The sequence below is a fragment of the Crocodylus siamensis genome, chromosome 1, assembly GCF_052110815.1.
Source record: "Crocodylus siamensis isolate JL-2025a chromosome 1, ASM5211081v1, whole genome shotgun sequence".
Taxonomy (NCBI): domain Eukaryota; kingdom Metazoa; phylum Chordata; order Crocodylia; family Crocodylidae; genus Crocodylus; species Crocodylus siamensis.
In genome coordinates, this window is record NC_143395.1 from 63,460,971 (window position 1) to 63,480,296 (window position 19,326).

Sequence of the window (19,326 nt, forward strand, 5' to 3'; positions counted from 1 at the left end):
GGGGATAAAAAGAAGGTCCTGGGTAATGTGGGGCCCTTGCAGGACGCCATGGGAAACTTGGTCGTCACACCAGATGGCAAAGCTAACATGTTTAACGATTTCTTTGCCTCCGTCTTCCTAAGTAGGGACCAGGACAGCCACCTCCCTCCTGGGCCCCCCTCGGGGCCTGGGGGAGGCACACCTGGGTCACGGGTTAACGAGGAACTAGTTAGGGAGCTTCTGGAGGGGTTGGACGTATTCAAGTCAGCCGGCCTGGATGATCTCCACCCTAGAGTTCTAGAGGAACTGGCCGAGGTCATTGCAAGTCCCCTGGCACAACTTTATGAGCACTCGTGGTGCTCTGGTGAGGTACTGGAGGACTGGAAGAGGGCCAGTGTGGTCCCCATCTTCAAAAAAGGCAGGAAGGAGGACGCGGGAAACTATAGGCAGGTTAGTCTTACCTCGATTCTAGGCAAGCTGTTCGAGAAAATTATGCTGGCACACATCCATGAGGGGCCAGCAGGGGACTGCATGCTTAGGGGCAACCAACATGGGTTCATCAGTGGCAGGTCCTGTCAAACCAACCTGGTGGCCTTTGTCGTCTCTGCTGCTTTCTGCTTTTTTGCTTCTTTTATAGATGTTTGTTGGACTGCCTCTATGACACTAACTATCATATATAGAGATAGGATAATTTTCTTTTACATAATAGTTACTAGGCAGATTTTCTACACAAGTTTTGTTTCTGTAATACTGACACTTTTTAGATAAGAGGTAAAATTTATAGAGTATAGGTGTGGGGCCTACTGCTAGCAGAGCGTAGTACCAGGCACTTGTTTAGACTAACAGTAAAACTGCAAGGCAATAAAAAGCGGTACCAGGCACTTGCTTTAGATAACAGCACAGGCCTCAAGGTTACATAAATGTGAAAGTGCCACATGGTAGTTATACAAAAAGGAGAAAATAATATAAAATATATGCTTTATATAAAGATAATGTAAAACGGTTATATGCTAAATAATATAAAATAGTTACATGCCCCCGTGCTGTGGGGCAGTGAAACATTTATGTGGCGGTCTCATTTAAAAACAGGTTGATGGTGAATAGTCCCTTTTCTTCGTTAGGTTCATTAGAAAGTTTGGTATAGACAAAGGCACTTACAGAGTTTGTACGATTTTGGATATACTTCATAACACAAGAACAAACACAAAAGAAAATAATAATAGGTACAAACACTAAGAGGAGTGCCGAAAGTAGGTTAGATAGCCAAGATGAAATATTAAAACCTAGTGCATTAAAGACTTGAGAAAGTAGTCTGTTGCCAACGCCAGCGATGCCGTTGACACGGGTAGCTATTTTGCGAATACTATTAACCTGTTGGTTAAGTGGAATGGAAACATTTGGAATTGCAATGCAACATAGGTGATTAGATAGGTTGAGGTATTGACATAGGCCACCATGTTGGAGTAATAAGGCATCTAACGCAAGGCGGTTTTGGATAGTCATTTGGGAGGTGCCTTGTAACTGTTGATTAAAGAGGGAAAGACTATCAGCTGTGCGGTTCGCTAATAATTCTACCTCTTCAGCCAATTGGGCTAGGTCAATGCGGGTTTTTGTTATACCGACTCCCCAAATAGACTTTCGGTGGCCCAACTAAGAGCTTGAGTTACTTTTTCTCCATGAGTTAGGGAACTTCATACTGGTGCATGTGATCTAGTTTCTCTGTGTTTTATAGAAAGGCTCGGTGGGTTGGCAGTAGATGCTTTTAAAGGTGGGCAGAACAGTGATGCAAGAAAACATTGTACGGCACTAAGGGTAGCAGGTAAAGCTGTATATACCTTTCCATTAGAACAGGCCCAGGCAAGGCCTATTGGTGCTGGGGTGAATAACTTGGAGCACTGTTTAGGAAAGGGAAAAGCGTGTCTTGTTCGTTCTGGGGGGCCGGGCTGTTTTATTGAGAGTGTGACGCCATGGCAAGCAGTGTTTAACAATATTGCTCGTAACATGGGATAATAGAATCCAAACCAGGATTCATTTCCGAAGGGACCTGGTTGAGATAAATTTACAGCTAAAGAATTACTCCATTTCACTAAAGGTGTCAGCTGGATAAGAGGGGATAAGGTAACTACGGATATGGCAGCTCGACCATGTGGTGTGAGATCAAGGTGCCATGGTGGAGTAACTAAACGAGGATTCCATGTTAGTGACTGGTCTGGTCGGGACCAATCGTTACCATTAGGGTGAATTCCCCATGGGATAGCTGAACAAGCGTATGGGGTCTTGTTAAGAAAACATTTCGTCTCAGTTGGTTCAGAGGACAAACTAGCAAGTGTAAAATTTTGTGGCCAAGAATAATTGATAGAGCCGGAATTTTCACTTAGGAAAACATGTATGGAAGTTTTTGAACTTAGAGAGATTTGAGAGAACCAATTGGATAGATTAAATGGTTCTGGGTAAAGAGTAAGGACTGGATCTTGGACAGACATGGGAATTTTTAAACAGGCGGTTAATTCCCGTCCTTCTTCTTCCTCTCCAGTTGCATTGGCCCATAGGGGTAAAAGTTGTAGTACAGTGTTGGGTGAATCAGATAAAGACGAATAGATAAGGACAGGTGTAATAACTAGGAATAGGAAAACAGAGTGTGTCACTAATGATAGACATAGCATGGTGGGCATTAGCTTGTAGCTATAGTTCATTTACGAGTATTTTTAGACGTGACAGATGGTGTTGTATGGTGGTTACGACGGTGATACGCAGGGGTAGTGTCAACGGAACGATGAATAGGCTCGCCGACGTATCGCGTTAGCAGGGAATACGGCCACTTCTTCGGAGGAGTGGTTTCTACGGAGTCAAGGCGCGTATACAAGATGGGTGACGGAGGTTTTCCGAACGGCTGTCTCATGCGATACACTTGCCTGTAGAGAAAATAAACTGATTAAGGCAGGGTATAGAAGCTATATACAGAATAATTGCTAGTCTTTTATCTCGGAACGACGACTCAGCCAATTATGATGGGCTAATAATGTCTTATTGGGCGCGTCAGTTTTAATGTGATAAGTGTTTGGGTAGGTTCCTGCAGATTGTATTATTCCTTGGTATAGAAGCTGTTTCTTTTCGTTAGGCCCTGGTATGGCTACCCAGATGAGTTCCTCCGGCTGGAATCGAGGCGCCCACGGTTCTGGTGTTTCTTGCTTTCTGTCAGTCCATAATGACTTGTCTTCATTTAGTTGGATCAGAATTTGTGGTAGGCGGCTCGTCCAATTTGAATATGTGCCATTTCTTGTTAGACGGAGTTTTTCTTTGAGGATGCCTATGAAACGTTCAATGACACCATTTGACTGTGGGTGATATGGGATGTGAGTGTGCCAGACGATGTTATAGGTGTTGTAAAAAACTGCTAGGGCCTTTGACGTAAAGGTGGTCCTCCGTCTGGTGGTTGTTGGGGCAAATTATAGGCGGAGGGATGATTTGGCTGTTGAATCGAGGGCTGTGTCCATACTGGTTGAGTTGTAAAGGCTGCTGGGGGAGATGGAGAAGGCGACTGAGATACAACTCCGGTGGGTGAAAAGGACTGCGGTTCCGCGAGTAGAGCATGTCGTTTTAATACTTGACTGGCAGGGGAGTCTAGTTGGCATTGTAAATGAAGAACAGTACTGCTAGGCTTGCCGACAGCAGTAATCATTACTAGGTGAGCTGCTTGCCCAAACCTGGCTCCATAAACTTGGTATGCTTCTTCTACTCCTTCTAGGGTAATTGGGACTTTACTGGGATCTGGTAGGTACTTATGTGGCCATTTGTCCATAGTGGCCCTGAAATCTGCGTTATCAACTGGGTTTTCTCTAGGATTCCATCGCAGGAAAGAGCAGCCTATCATGGCATAAAGAAGTGACAAAGCTCTTGGTTGTTCAAGTAGAGTAGAGAGTCCATCGTGGATTCTGTAGGGACAGTTGAGAAGTGCCTCGACAGCTAGGGCAGCTGGCGATAACAATGGTAACCCTTCATCATCTAGAATTTCGGTATTCACGCAGACTCCTCCACTCCTCTGGGATTGTTGCATTAGATACCGCGCTTCTGTCTTGTCAAGTGTCTCCATAGCGTGTACGACTACGAGACGGCCTAACCAGATGGCAGGGGTTTCATCTGGGCCGATTCGTGTATCCAAATAGAGTTCTCGTAACTCGCTTCGGTCGCGCGTTCTGAAGACGATGGTTGTACGTTCTGTTTTCATGGGGTCACAAGACTTTCCCTTAGTTTTGTTATTTTCTGTATGCCGTTGGTTGCTCTCACCCTCGTTTTCTTCTTTTATACTTTCTTCTCCTTCTCCCCTTTCGCCCTTTTTTTGCTCCCCTTTGTCTCTAGAAAATAGAAGTGTGTCATCCTCCTCTCCATCTTCTTCTTCAGTAATAACTTTTCAAGTCCGGGTGGTAACAGGCAAGGCAGCTCTTTGAGTAACAGCTGGTAAGGTAGCTTTTCGGGTGGCAACTGGTAAGACGGCTAATGGCGGAGTTGTCAGCGGCAATGGTGGATAAATTGGCGATATTAGCGTGGTAGTAGTAGCAGGAGGGTTAAGTTCTGTAGTAACGACAGCGGCTAGTGGTGCAGCGGCAGCTGGCGGCGCGACGACAGTGGCTGGCGGAGTGGCGACGGCTGGCAGAACGGCGACAGCAGCTGGCGGCGTGGCGACGGCGGCTGGCGGCATGGTGACAGCAGCTGGCGGGACGGCAACGGCTGGCGGAGCGGCGGCGACGGCTGGCGGGACGGCGACGGCTGGCGGAGCGGCGGCGACAGCTGGTGGGACGGCGACCGACGGCGGTACAATAGTAACGACTGGGGGGTACAGGAGCTTCGTGGCGGTGACAACTGGAGGGTTAGGCTCTGAATATGGAGGTGGTTCTTTACATTCAGTGAGTGTATATTCTGGAGCAGTTGGGGGAAGGCATGGAAGTAACTTCGCTTCCTTTAAGCACTCAGGGCTCTCTTCTGAGTTGGTCAGCATGCTTGATGCCTTGGCGGCTGCTAGTTCTGTGGCATTGCGGCATGCAGTGTGGAGCTGCGACTCTAAGTCTCCTATAGCTCCTACAGCATTTATGAAGTGTCACAACAAAACTTCTGTCACTCTACTGGGTATTATTTCTGTTTTGTTAAAGAGTCTTTTCTTAGCTCCCCTCTCGGCTTCTAGTTTGCAGCGGCAGCGGACTAGACTATCATAGGCCTTCCCAGTTTCAGGTATTTGCTGGGGGTTAATTTGGCCGGGGGGGTGCTTTCCTATGACATTATGAAGGAGCCCTAGAATAGAGGCTTGTTCTTCACTGGCCGGTGACGCATCTCCCTTAGAAGGGAGAATACCTGCAAGGGCTCCGCTTCCCCCTGCGTTTGTTGGGGAAAATATGACTTTGGGGGCGGCCATTACACACCCCAGAGCAGCAGCAGCTAGTGAGTATGTCCAGATCTTACTTCCTGGTTCGTTCACCCAAATGCGACCAGAGATTTGAGTCTTAGGGTCGCTATCGCCTGCCGTATGATAGGCAAGATGATTCCAAAGATCATCAGAGGTTAATGGGGGTGAACGGTGTCCCAGTCGCCAGGGACACATGCAGACTAGCATGGCCTGATCGTCTACTTGGGATCCTGTTCATGACGCCATGTGGCGAAATGCCGGGCTAGCGGTTTCCCCGCAGACCAGTTCTCAGCCTCCGCGCCTGGGCGTATCCCAGCGAAAACAAAGGCCTCAGAAATCCGACAACTGACAACAATTCACCGTGTTACAGTATTGCTTTGTATTTCCCATTCATGAGCCGTTGACCAGTTCTGGGACTTAAGGAGCCGGCAGCCGCACCTAGCTTTGGACTAGCTCCACTGTTGGAACGCAAGGGCTGGCTCTGGAACCTCGTGAACCAACGGACACCCTATAGAATATCCCATTCATGAGCTGTTGACCAGTTCTGGGACTACGGAGTCGGCAGCTGCTGGCTCTGGAACCCCGTGAACCAACAGACCCCTTTAGTATCCAGCATACTGTAACTGAAGAAACATCGGAGACTCCACTTCTCGACTGCCTCTCATCGTAGCTTAGACAGCATACCTACGCTCGCTATACTTGTATTTACTGCAACTTCATTCCAACCGGCCTCCCCTCTTACTTGTAAGAGGGTGAGGCCAGGTGAGTGAATACAATCTTTTTATTTTACTCTATTTCTACTCTGTAATAACTTTTATTACTAACATTCCATCTAAATGAGCTGTTGACCAGTTCTGGGACTTAAGGAGTCGGCAGCCGCACCTAGCTTTGGACTAGTTCCACTGTTGGAACGCAAGGGCTGGCTCTGGAACCTTGTGAACCAACGGACACCCTATAGATTAAGAGACACTAACTACTTACTCTAAGTCGTCTACTGGTGCCAACTCGGCGAACCTTGAGGGCGGCTAAAAGCTACCTCAATTCCACCCCACAAGCCGCGCGCTCGCACAACTCCGCAAAGCCCGCGGCTCCCCTAAGCGGTGCTGGAGCCGCTAGCCCGGCATTTCGCCACAGCCTTTTACGATCATATCACCAGATAATTAGATGCAGGGGTAGCAGTGGATATAATCTTCCTGGACTTCCGGAAGGCTTTTGACACTGTCTCTCACCCCGTTCTCATTAAGAAACTGGGGGGCTGTGGTGTAGACACCCACACAGTCAAATGGGTCGCCAACTGGCTGGAGGGCCGCACCCAGAGGGTGGTAGTGGATGGGTCCTTCTCAACCTGGAAGGACGTGGGCAGCGGGGTTCCGCAGTGCTCAGGCCTCAGGCCCGCACTGTTCAACATCTTCATCAGTGACTTGGACGAGGGGGTAAAAACACCCTGTTCAAATTTGCTGATGACACTAAGATGTGGGGGAACGTGGGCACACTGGAAGGATGCAACAGGCTACAATCAGACCTAGACAGGTTACAAGGGTAGACGGGCGAGAATAGGATGGGTTTCAACACAGACAAGTGCAAGCTGATGCACCTCGGGAGGAAAAACCGGCACCATACCTACAGGTTAGGGAACTCCCCTCTTGTCAGCACGGAGGCGGAAAGGGATCTGGGGGTCATCATTGACTCCAAGATGAACATGGGCCGGCAGTGTGGAGAGGCAGTTAGGAAGGCCAACTGCACCCTGGCATGCATCCACAGATGCCTCTCGAGCAGGTCCAAAGAGGTGATCATCCCCCTCTATGCGGCACTGGTCAGGCCACAGCTGAAGTATTGCGTCCAGTTCTGGGCGCCACACTTCAGGAGGGAAGTCGACAGCATGGAGAGGGTCCAGAGGAGGGCCACTCGCATGATCAGGGGACAGCAGGGCAGGCCCTATGAGGAGAGGCTGCAGGACCTGAACCTGTTCAGCCTCCAAAAGAGAAGGCTGAGGGGGGATCTAGTGGCCTGTTACAAACTAGTCAGTGGGGATCAGCAGGCATTGGGGGAGTCACTGTTCCCCCGAGCACCACCAGGAGTGACCAGGAATAATGGTCACAAGCTGGCAGAGGGTAGGTTTAGGTTAGATATCAGGACGCACTACTTCACAGTCAGGGCGGCTAGGATCTGGAACCAGCTTCCAAGAGAAGTGATGCTGGCTCCTACCCTGGGGGTGTTTAAGAGGAGGTTAGATGAACATCTTGCTGGGGTCATTTGACCCCAGTATTGTTTCCTGCCATGGCAGAGGGGCGGACTAGATGATCTGCTCAGGTCCCTTCCGACCCTAGAAACTATGAAACCTCCTGTGGGCTGGATTTGGCTTGCCAACTGATTGGATCTAGCCCACGAGGAAGTGCCCACCAATTTATTGGATCTGGCCCATGGCCACCTTCACAGCACTCTGTATGGGGCTATACCCTGCTCGTTCCTGCCTGTGGCCACCAGACTTTCCTGGTCCTGGCCCCAGTCATGGCCAACAAGCATAGCTTTTTGGTGGGGCTGCTGCCAGTGGGGCTACAGCTGTCCAAGTGCTACTTGGCTCCCCCGTTCTCCAATGGTCCTCCTCCTTTTCCTGCTCCTGCTTTGCTGCTCTAGGCATGGGGAAAGATCCAGCCAAGCGGTTCCTGCCCCAGTGCACAGGGCTCCAGCTCCCAGCCACCTTCCACCCACTCTACCAGCCAGGCGTGATGAGCAATCACATGCAGGCCGTGAGTGGTGAGAGAGTGGCTGGGAGCTGGAGCCCCATGTGGCCCCCAACCTGGAGTGGCACAGCAAGGGGAAGAGGAGGAGGAGGAGCCACTGGAGACAGTGAGTAGCACCCAGGCATCTGCAGCCACACTGGGAGCAACCCCACCAGGAAGGTGTGCATGCTGGTGGGTGCAAAGCCTGGGGCCATCCAGTGAGCATGGGTGGGAGTGCAGCACAGGCTGCCCAGGGCAGAACTGAGTGGGGCTTGGCCCCATGCAGAGCACTGCAGGGGCAGCCATGAGCCAGTTGTGGGGGGAAGTGGACTGCACCTTCACTGCACTACCCCAGCGGACTCTGCTGTATGCACCCCTTGCCCCCCTTCCTTCCTCCCCCACCCTTAGCTGTAGCTGGCTCCCAAAACATAGTACCAGGGCAGCCCTCTACACACATGTGCACCCCCCACAACACACATACCCCACGGCCTCCCCACACACCTCCCAAACCCCCCACTTCCCCTACATGCCCCCCCATAATATGCAAAAGTTTGATTTTATTTTGACCTATTATGCAATTGCCTTTGTATACATTACTCAAAAAAGCATACAATAGGGCAAACATTATTTTTTAAAATAAAATCCAAATTTGTTATAGTAGATGTTTGATTTTTAGTATATGATTTGTCTTTTATCTATAATTTGTTAAAATGATATCTTCTGAAAGATTTTGCGTGTGTGGCCCTTGACAGCTCACCCAGACTTGTTACAATTGCCCACCCCGGTGTATGCCCAAGGCTCCTTCAGTCAACACCCAATACCAAAGCCCTCTATCTAGGCCACATTAAGGGGCATTGCCTATGTTTTTCAGTACTTCTCTCCATCTCCATCACTATTTCTGTCTCACACACACAGACACACACACTTACACAAGCAATATACACAGAAGCCCCCTACCAGGCAGTTCAAATTCCTCAGTGAATTTTTTGGGGCCTTTCATTTGAACAATTTGCATGAACTCTTCCCTCTCCAGCATTGTTCCTTAGAAATAACTTGAACAAAGGGCAATTGCTATATTCACCAGTTACAATGAGGCTTAATCCAACCTATAAAAGCAGTTTGATTTTTATTCAGTTATGCAAACTGCATTGAGAAATAGCACATGGACTTGAAAACTCCAGCTGTTATCTTATGTTCAAAATGCTACAGAAGATTCTATTCATTGTTCTATTATGGACCTATATTTTCAGTGTGGATAGATAGACATCAGTTCCTTTTAACTAGCACTTTATTGTAGTATTTGGTGAAATGTTGGTACCTATATTCCTCACACTGTATTCTAACTGCAAAAAATGTAAATGTAAGTTTTGGAAAATAGCAGTAGTCTCAGTCAAATCCCAGAACCAGTGAGAAGTTAGCACAAAGGTGGACTGAATTTTCAAAGAATGTCTTTCAACAGAGCTGTTTTGAAGAGGACTGAGGGATCATCATAGAACATAACCCCTTCTATAATTAAAAAAAAATTCTGGAGTATATTGATAGATAGATGTTAGAGAGTTCCCTTTTTAGAAACCTGCTCTTTAGGAAAGATAATCTTCCTCTAAACAAAAGAAAATGGAATTTCTCAGGGGCCCATTCTCCCTTACATAGGAGTAACATAGATAACTGTGCATGTTTTATGTCATTTGTCCCTTAGGGAAAGAAGCCAAATGTTCCACTTCAGGACGTGCAGTTTTCCCTCTTCCTCATAGGGATCACAAGGGATCATCAGGAAACAACATACATCCATACGGATCTTGTTCTGCCACCCAGTTCCTCTGTTCCTTAGCTATCAAGCATCCTATTGGAGCAATAACTCAAGGTATTTCCCACTGTAATTAAAGCATTGCTGCTGCCACCCAAAATACTAGAAGCCGTGTTTCATCTGTATAGGGTATACATGGTTTGTAGTATGGTAGTATATGAGATCTTTACAGTATTTAATATATTTATCCTCCCTATAACCATGTTGACTAAAGTAACACTTTTCTTTGTGTTTTACAAATGGGGAATCACAGCACAGATGGAGTAAGAGCTTCTTCTTCATTGGTATGGTGTCAGATATTAACTTTCAAATATATGAGCCACTGTCTGGTATTATTGCTCAATATGCAGATTCCATCTATCCCTTCTGGGCATTTGTAAAAATTGCAACTTTTAATTAAGTGCTGTGCTGTTTGTTGCACACCATATTCACACAGGGGGCTCTCCAAGATGTTTATATTGTGAAGTGTTGTTTTGAAGCGTCTCTATCCAGATCTCAGTCTGTTCAACTTGACCCATGCTTCTTTGTCAAGGTCATGCCCAGTGGGGGACTTGTTTGGTGTTGGTATAAAATGCTGTAGGAATAGGTCTGACCTTTCCCAGTGGTCGGCCCACTCTTTTAGCTTCCAGGAGCTTGTGGGCTTCATGTACAAACGATTTATGACTTGTAAGCCTCTTAAGCCTTCATCTGTTTAGGTCTTCAGTTAACAGTTGATGGAGCAGGTGATTTTCATCATCTCTTGCCTCTATTGCCAGTAATGATGTCAGGGCCTTTCTTCTTATATCACTTGGTCTAACGCCCAAAAGTACATCTGCATGTGTGTAAGTCGTGCAGCCTGTTTTGAATCTCTGAGCACTGTTATGTACACTGTTGAGCTTTTTAGAGCAACATCTTCTGGACCAAACAGGAGCACAATATTCTGCTGTGATTAGGGAGCCTCTGAGTATGGTAATTTGCCCTACAGTTTTTGGATTTAGGCACCTAAAGACAACCTAAATCCTGTTTTAAATCCCTTAGAACTTTCTTGGATGTGCCCCAAAATCATGCAGTAGACTTTAAAATAAACATGGCCCAGAGTCACACTCTTTAGCAGATCTGGGGAAAGAAACCCAAAGTTCATGTATCCCAAGCTAACTATTAGACCATCTTTCTGCTCTATGTATTAGAAACCATGTTGTCAGGGAATTAAAAACAAACAAACAAAAAGCCTCCTAGTCCCCCTCACACCCTGAACAACTTCTGGTACATCAGAAGTAAAAAAAGGTCACCCTATCTGGTCTCAGAAGGATAGATTCAGTTAAAAGCCCCTAACTTTCAAAACAGCCCTACTTCTGAAACATTCAATCCTAAGAGCCAACAATAGCAGCATCCCAGCCAATCTAACTTCCAGGAGAGGTGAGAGCAAGTATCTTGTGAACAGGGTTTAGTTCATTCAGAACTTTATAAAGGTTGGTCCCCCGTCCCTGTTCCTACATACTACACATTTATATCCAGCAAACTGAAACTACTAGTGGTATGAATTGGTAAAATATGCTAGTGCTTTTGAGAAGAGTGCTGCTTCAGATTTAAACTTTAGTGAGCCATTATTAGGCAAAAGCTGGCTGCAGACCGTTATTTGACTTAGTCAAGTTATTTTGCAGCATGTATTGGGATTTGCTGGTTTTTATAACCTGCACTCTGTTGTCATGACTGTTATGTAGGTGTAGCAATTTTGTTCCAGGTTCCTTGCTCAGCCATTTTAAATGAACTTTCATACACAAGTCTAATAGTGGTTAATTTATTATCTAGAACTACAGTATGGAGGTCAGGAGTAATGAAACTGGAATGATATAATTATGTATTCAATTATTTCCTATGCTAATATTATTGGGGGTAAATCCACACAAGTCTGCTTCCCTGAAGCTCTCTTAAACTAGTAAAATAAGTTGAATTAAAATTAGCATGAGCCAGGTATTCCATAGATACCTGTATACACACTAGACAGAGTCTAAGTTTCAGACAGCAGACATGCTGATGACAGAATGAAAGCAGCAGGCTGGAGTGGGGTGTTCTTTATAAGGGTTCTAGAATACACTAGGGGCTTCTTTTGTGTCAGCTAACTTTTGCAACAAGGTAGAAGAACTGAGAGACAGGCTGATGATGTATGGGGGACTTATTCAGTTGTATAGTGTCACTTGGTAGAAAGTGTGAGTATATGGTATTTTTTTTAAAATTGAAGTATGGTAATTGGCAGTGTGCCTGGTGCTAGAGCGTTGGCACTTTTGATATATTCTAAATCAAATGAACAAACAAAAAATATCACAGAAAGCTTTCTTTGTCCTTTCTTTCAGCTTCCTGTCCTTGTATCTACAGGCTATCTGGACTGTTTGGGGACATGATTTTTCACACTAATCGTCAAGATCACAATCATAGTGGGCCACATTCAACTGTCAGTTATGCAGGCATAAACATTTACCATAATGCTACATGTATACATTTAGCCATCCACTGACTTCTTTATGCTAAATCTAGATACCGTAGGCCTGATTCTCAACTGATTTATAGCATCAGAGTATCTGATCTTGTGTATTAATTAATCCTGTTTTGCTCTGCTGCATTCCATTTGCTGTTTTTGGGGATGAGTCTATACCTGCATAGAATCCAAACTAGAACTGGTTTAATACCAAAAAGCACATACCAAACAGTGTTTATGAACATTCAAATTCCATTCATCTGTTTAGTTTAGCTATTGCTTGCATCCCTTTCTCTCTTCTGATATAAATAGATTTTTATTTGCACAGATTTTGAGTAATGGCTGTTCTTCAAAGACATATCTGTGTTTTCATGAAAACAAGGGCTATTCATACACAAAGAGTATTTGCTTTTTACTGTTTGTTATCTATTAAAAGTGTGTCATCTAACCGGCATCTAGAAAAAACATGTGAATGTAATGGCTAATCATTAAGCATGAATGCTAATCAGCAAATAATTGAAGTTATCAGTTTGAAAAAAAAAATTAGAAATTTGTTTGCAGACAAATATTTAATGAGTATTTGCAAATGTCAGGACCTGTTGCTAAAACATATATGAGCAAAGAAATTATTAGACTAATCAAAAGTGGTTTTGTGAGAGGTTTGTTCATATACTGCCCTCCACATTTTAATGAGGAATACAACTATGGGTTGAACAGACTGATATAAAAAAGAAGCAGAGACCCAGCACAAAGCCTGGCCATGGTGTAATTTGTTCAAATCCAGTACACAACTATCCTAGGGAAAATTAGGGGGCAAAATTACACTGGTGTAACTTACAATGATTTTGTACACTGATGTAAATCACACCAGAATCTGGAGCAGTCAGCAGCCCTGGGATAGCCTACACAGCAGGCAACTATAACAGCACCTTGCCACTATGTGGTGTTGATGGGGACAAGTAACAGGTGATTTGCTTTGAGCAAAAAGCTATCTCAGACGCATAACACATACATCAGTAACTTACACCATTGCAATTTCCCCCCCTTACTTTTTCCCAGGATAATTTTTCACAAAATTTGAACAAGTTACACCGGGGAGGGCTTTATGCTGGGTCTCTGCTCCTTTTTTATACTAACGCACAGGCTTACACTGGAGTAAACATGTTGTATGTGCATGCCCCCTGGCCTAGAACTTTCTCACTAGCAGGCTCGTACAACACTGGAACAGGTTAACCCAGAGAGGTGGTGGAATCTCCATCTTTGGAGGTTTTTAAGACTGAGCTAGTCGAAGCCTTGGGTGGGATGATACAGTTGGGGCTGATCCTGCTTTGAGTAGGGGGCTAGACTAGGTGGCCTCTTGAGGTTCCTTCTAACCCTAATTTTTTATGATTCTATGTTCTATTGGCACCTGTATATCACCTAAACATTTTTTGTGTCAGAATTTCAGCAGAGCTGGATATTTTTATGCTGCTCAAGATTGGAATTCTTGATCCAATCTTGTTTATGTGTCAAACAGAAGATATAATCATGTCAAAAACTGCTCTGTAGATGCCAAGCTATTCCATTATTCCATAATAGTTGCCACAGTTTTCCATGTTCTCTTTTAGATTTACAGTAAAGCTTGATATATTTCTTTACATAAATGATCAGTATAATGCTAGACTGCAGGATCTACATCTAGAGAAACACTTTTGAACCTAAAACTTGTCTGTATCAATCTTTGGAAATTAAAAAAAAATGCTTTGTTGATAGAAGGAAAGGGATAGCGTCTTCTTAAGAAAAAAAATCATTCTGGGCAGATCTACATGAGACACTATGTCCCTGTGCACTGGCAGGCATGAACCATGATGCCGACACGACCACGCAGTAGCAACAAGCTACTGAAACAAGTGCTACATGACTGCACAGTAACAACTGCGAAGTCGGGTGCATGTGTAGGCGTGCCCACTGACTATTACATGAAAAGGTCAACTTGGGTAGCAAGACCAGTGATCTGATGGGGAGGGGCTAAATTTCTAAGCACTGCTGCCTGCCTACCTGACAGTATGTTGGCAGAGAAGCCACCAACACTTGGTAATGGATCTGAAGTAGACACACTTGCTTCTGAGCCAAGTAATTGTATTCTTTCTTTATGACTCTGCAAGCTTAAGTGAACCATGCAGTTTGCTAATAAACATATCTATGTATTAATATATGTAATGTATGATAATTTAATAGATTACAGGAATACGTCATGTTTTTAGCTATCTTCAGATATCAGCAAAGGAAAAGATCTTCATATATCAGCAAAGGAGAAGAACTGTAGAATGTATATTTCTCTGTGTAAAACCTAAAATGTAACAATACCAGATATTCAGGCCAGCTATTTTTTTAACTAGTGTTATATTTTGAATTTAATATATATATAAAGACTGTTGAGGGATACCACTAATTATCTAGCAAGTGAATCTCATTGGTATTAATTAACAGTGAACTCAAATGTAAGTGAAGAATTATGTTAAAAGAGAGAATTTATTTGGCAATTCATTTAAGGGGTGGTAATACTGCAATTCTAATAGTACCCTTATTCAAAAGTCCTCCCCACTTCTGTTATACATAAACATAATACAATAATACAGTCTCTAATCTCAGCCTTGAGAATTTATGATGTATGGATAAATCATCATGGACTACACGCAGAGGGAACAGAGACTTCACTTAGATTAAATATTTTCTTTTAATACCAGCAACAGGAAATATGAATGAATACCAATTAAGGAATTAAATCTAAAACCTTATCTGCACTAGACCCTTACTCTAAGTCAGTGGTTCTCAAACTTTTCTTTTCACAGACCACTTGAAAATTGTTGAGGGTCTCGGTGGACCACTTAATAAACTTTTTTTTGTTCTACTACTTAAAGCATACAACTCATATTTTAATATCAGTAGTCTTACCTTACAAGTACAGATATTCTCGATTGTTCTGCAACCTTTCTGCGGACCACCTGAGCTCGCAGACAAGTGGTGGTTCACAGACCATAGTTTGAGAACCTCTGTTCTAAGTGACTCCATTTGAACCATCTGGGCTATTTGCAGAAGAATAAACTATCCAATGTAGGTAAAGAGCTGCCCTTAAAATAAAAATAAAAGAGGATGTACTTGTGACATACCAATCTTGTCTTCTGTTTGAATTGCCTTCGTACCTTAGCAAAGCATAACACAGTTTACAGGTGTTGGCAAGTGTATGTGCAGCAGGTATGCATCAAACTCATACCTTAACATGCATGAGTGTGTGGTGGGGGAGAGAATTCAAGTATGAGAGGAAGAAATGTATGTTGAATACCCAGGGTTGTAATATAATTTTCTCAAAATCTCATATCTATGTAGGAAATTATGGATAGAAAGCCTCTACAGCATAATGTAGTCCAGGGGTCCACATCCTATACAGCCTGTGGTCTAGATCTGGGCTGCAAAGCCCAGATGTCTGCAGTGATTCAGTGTCAAGGGACGTCTGCAGCATGGTGGTTGGCACTGCAGCAGTGGAAACAGCAGCAACAGCACTAGCTTATTTGGAAGTGGTGGCCTACCTTTGGAATGAGCTCTGTTAAAGTGGTCCACTGCTCAAAAAGATTGCTGTTGCCTGATTTATCATCTAGCTCACCATAACAAGAAAGCCTATCATGCACTTAAGTATGATAAAGTCATGAGTGTCCAACTTTTAGAAAAACGATTGGTAGTTTTGGTGAAAAAGGTTAAGTCATATAAACAATTACAATTAAAAAAAAGATGATGTGCCTATGCCAACTGCATTTTCAGAGCAAACAACACATCTTCTGAAAAGAGGGAAGTTTTATAGACAAAGACACTGCTCTATCAAAGATAACATTAATAAAACCAACCCCCCTCCTAGAACTTTGTTAAAAATGTTGTGCATTTTTGCATAGGAATAAAGAATTCTCACTCTTTCACTGTGTGTCCACCAGTTGTTTCACTTAGATTGTAATAGCTCTTAGGCTAGGCCCTCTGTCTTTGATGTGTATGTGTATGAATGTACATATACTTGTTAACACAATGGGGTCCAAATCACAGACTGGGGCTTCTAGTTACAAACCACAACCACAATATAAATATTAAAAGAATGTTATTTAATAAGCAAAGTTGAGCACAAAGAAGCACTCTTCTTCTTTCCCTCCCCATCCCAGGACATGACACCAGCAGTGGCAGCAGAGCCTGCATATAACAGTGCCACTTGGAAGCCACAGAGGATTGGCCTCTGGTGCCTCTTCACCTTAGAAAATTTAGAAAGAAAAGAGAAAAAAAATCCGATGTGAAAGTGTAGCTGCAATTCCTCCCCCAACCCTCCCTTTCCTTGAGCTAAGGCATTGTTCCTTCAGCTGCCAAAGAGTTCTGTTCACTTGTGAGGAAGGAGTTGTTAGCCCTGGCTTTATTCCTCCAACCTTGCTACCACTTAGTGCTCAAGAAGCCACTTTACAGCTCTGACTCATAACTAAATGCTAAGTGCTATCTCCTGGTCTCTCTCTTCTCTACCTCTTTCTCAGAATAGGTCAGGGCAACAGGGGTATCAGGATAACACAGGTGGTTTATTACAATGAAATGGATATCTTATACCACTAACATTTTTCCTTCCTTTTTCATCGTTCTTCCTTCTTCATCATAATGGCCCATTTTTATTTTAATTGATATTGTGCCACCATCCTTCTAGTAAACCACCCACCACTCCAACAACTTGTTTCTCCTGTATCTCCTATTGCCACAACCTACCTTTTGACACTGTTGTTTGGTTCTTCAGCAGATCTGCCTTTCCTGTTACCGGAGACAAGCATTTCTGCAGCCAGGCAACATTCAGCAACTCCTTCACCTGCCTCAGCTTAAATTGGGAAGAATTCTTTCAGAGCAGTGAGATATAGGTAGATAGATAGATATAAAACCAGGTTCCCAACACCTAACATTCATAAGCTGCACAAGACTCTATTTAGGCACTGTCTGGAAAGAGCACAAAGCAACACAAATTAAAGCTCAGGCTAATCAACACAAGATCTGCCAACAAAAATGAAAAAAATCAAATGACTTCATCAAAACTAAAAGACCCAATACAATTTTCCTTACTGAAAACTTGCTGGATGATACTGTGAGTCCTGTCCTTGTCCACTTAATCCCCCCAGGATAGTCAGCCCACGACAGACATGGACAGGATGAAAAAAAGCCAGCACTATGGAATTCAACTTCTCTGCAAACATTAAAACTATGCAAAACATCTAAGGTAAGACAGCTTCATTCAGATTTATTCACCTGACAATGGAAACCAAAACCAAAGCTAACATAAACGCTATGCTAATTTCCAGAATAAAAGATTTATAAAGGAACTCACTAGTACCTGATCAGGAATGGTAGTAAACTACTCCAGACTACTCTTGGGAGATTTAAACACGTTTGACCAAAGCTGTAGACCCAAAAGCACAAAATATTTTAAAACTTGTCTCTTAACTTTCATAGGCTGTCTACAGTCCATATCCTTGCAGCCAGTCACTACAAACCTGATCTTTGGACTAAATGTCAAGAGGAAGGATCCCACAATCCAGCTACAGTTTTTGACAAATCATTGCCTCATTAAGGCAATGTTCAGAGACCTTGAGGCTCCCAAGAAGGAAAGACTAATGACATAGGATATGAGTGGCCAGGGAAGCCAGTGGTGACTGACTAGAGCTGGAACGGGTAAGAAGAATCTGAGGTTGAACTGTGTCAGGAAGCCAGGAGGTCAGTCTAAGAGTGAAGTCCAGGGAGTCAAGAATCTGGGAGATCAAACAGGGAGCAATGTCTAGGGAACCAGAATATCAAAGAGAGTGAAGTCCAGGGAGAACAAACAGAGAATGATGCCAAGAAGCAATCCAGAGAGGAAGCAGAAAAGCTGTCCTAAGTCAGGCTATCCTGTTACCCAGACACTTCCTGTTCCAGGTCAATGGTTTATATGTGGGAAGCAGAGGGTCAACTGACCCCAGCTGGCCACTCTGCTCACAGGGAATGGGCAAAGGGTTAGGATCTACTGGAGGCTTCACACTAGCTTTGACCAGCCTGGGTAATCAGCTGTAATGGGGCAGGCCTGCATGAGTGGCTGTGTTGGGCAGGCCAAGGTCCCAGGCTTAAGGCTGTGGCTTGACGAGTGATCTTGTTTGAACCACAGAGACTGAAGGACTACAGAAATTCCAAAGTCTTCTGGAGGACAACAGCATTTCATCTATAGGACAAGAAAGTGAGGATCTTGCGAATTATCCTCATTATATACCATGCATATGCTGGTCTCCAAATGGCCCCATATTTGCCTTTACCTAACCAGAATTCCTTGTATTTGGGACATACAATGCTGAGTGAAGACAAAAGAAAATTAATTTGAATGACAATGACAGACAACAAAGACTGATATATAGATACAGGCCAGGAAATGTAATTAATTCCTCCAGATCTACATTGATGCAGTATTATAGGCCAAGAATCTTCCTGTCAGCTTCATCAAAGCTGCCAAATCCCATCCTAAGTAAGTATCTGGTAACTACTTCATCAATCCTACAACCTGAGTGCCTACAACCAAAAGAATCCGGGAATGTCTCCTTGCTAAAAGGGAGGTGTACACCCAATGGAAAGAAGGGGTCATCACCAGGGAGGACTATACTGCAGTTGCTCGGAGATGTAGGGGGGCAGTCAGGAAGGCCAAGGTAGAGATGGCATTAGGATTAGCTTCCCAGATTAAGGACAATAAGAAGTCCTTCTTTAAATACATAGGGGGTAAAAAGAAGATCCCGGGTAATGTGGGGCCCCTGCAGGACAGGTTGGGAAATGTGGTCGTCACACCAGACGACAAAGCTAACATGTTTAACGATTTCTTTGCCTCCGTCTTCCTAAGTAGGGACCAGAACAGCTGCCTCCCTCCTGGGCCACCCTCGGGCCCCAGGGGAGGCACACCTGGGCCAAGGGTTAGCGAGGA

At 44.3% G+C, this 19,326-nt stretch overlaps 1 long non-coding RNA gene across 1 annotated transcript in view; it reads right to left on the reverse strand.

Annotated features, from left to right (window-relative positions):
• Window positions 1-1,829: 1,829 nt before the first annotated feature.
• The window catches only part of LOC149872850 (uncharacterized), an 86,414-nt gene continuing 68,917 nt past the window's right edge, over window positions 1,830-19,326 (reverse strand). Inside the window, exon 3 of the long non-coding RNA XR_016439813.1 lies at window positions 1,830-2,891. This is a non-coding gene — a long non-coding RNA (uncharacterized LOC149872850). The remainder of the gene's footprint in view (window positions 2,892-19,326) is intronic.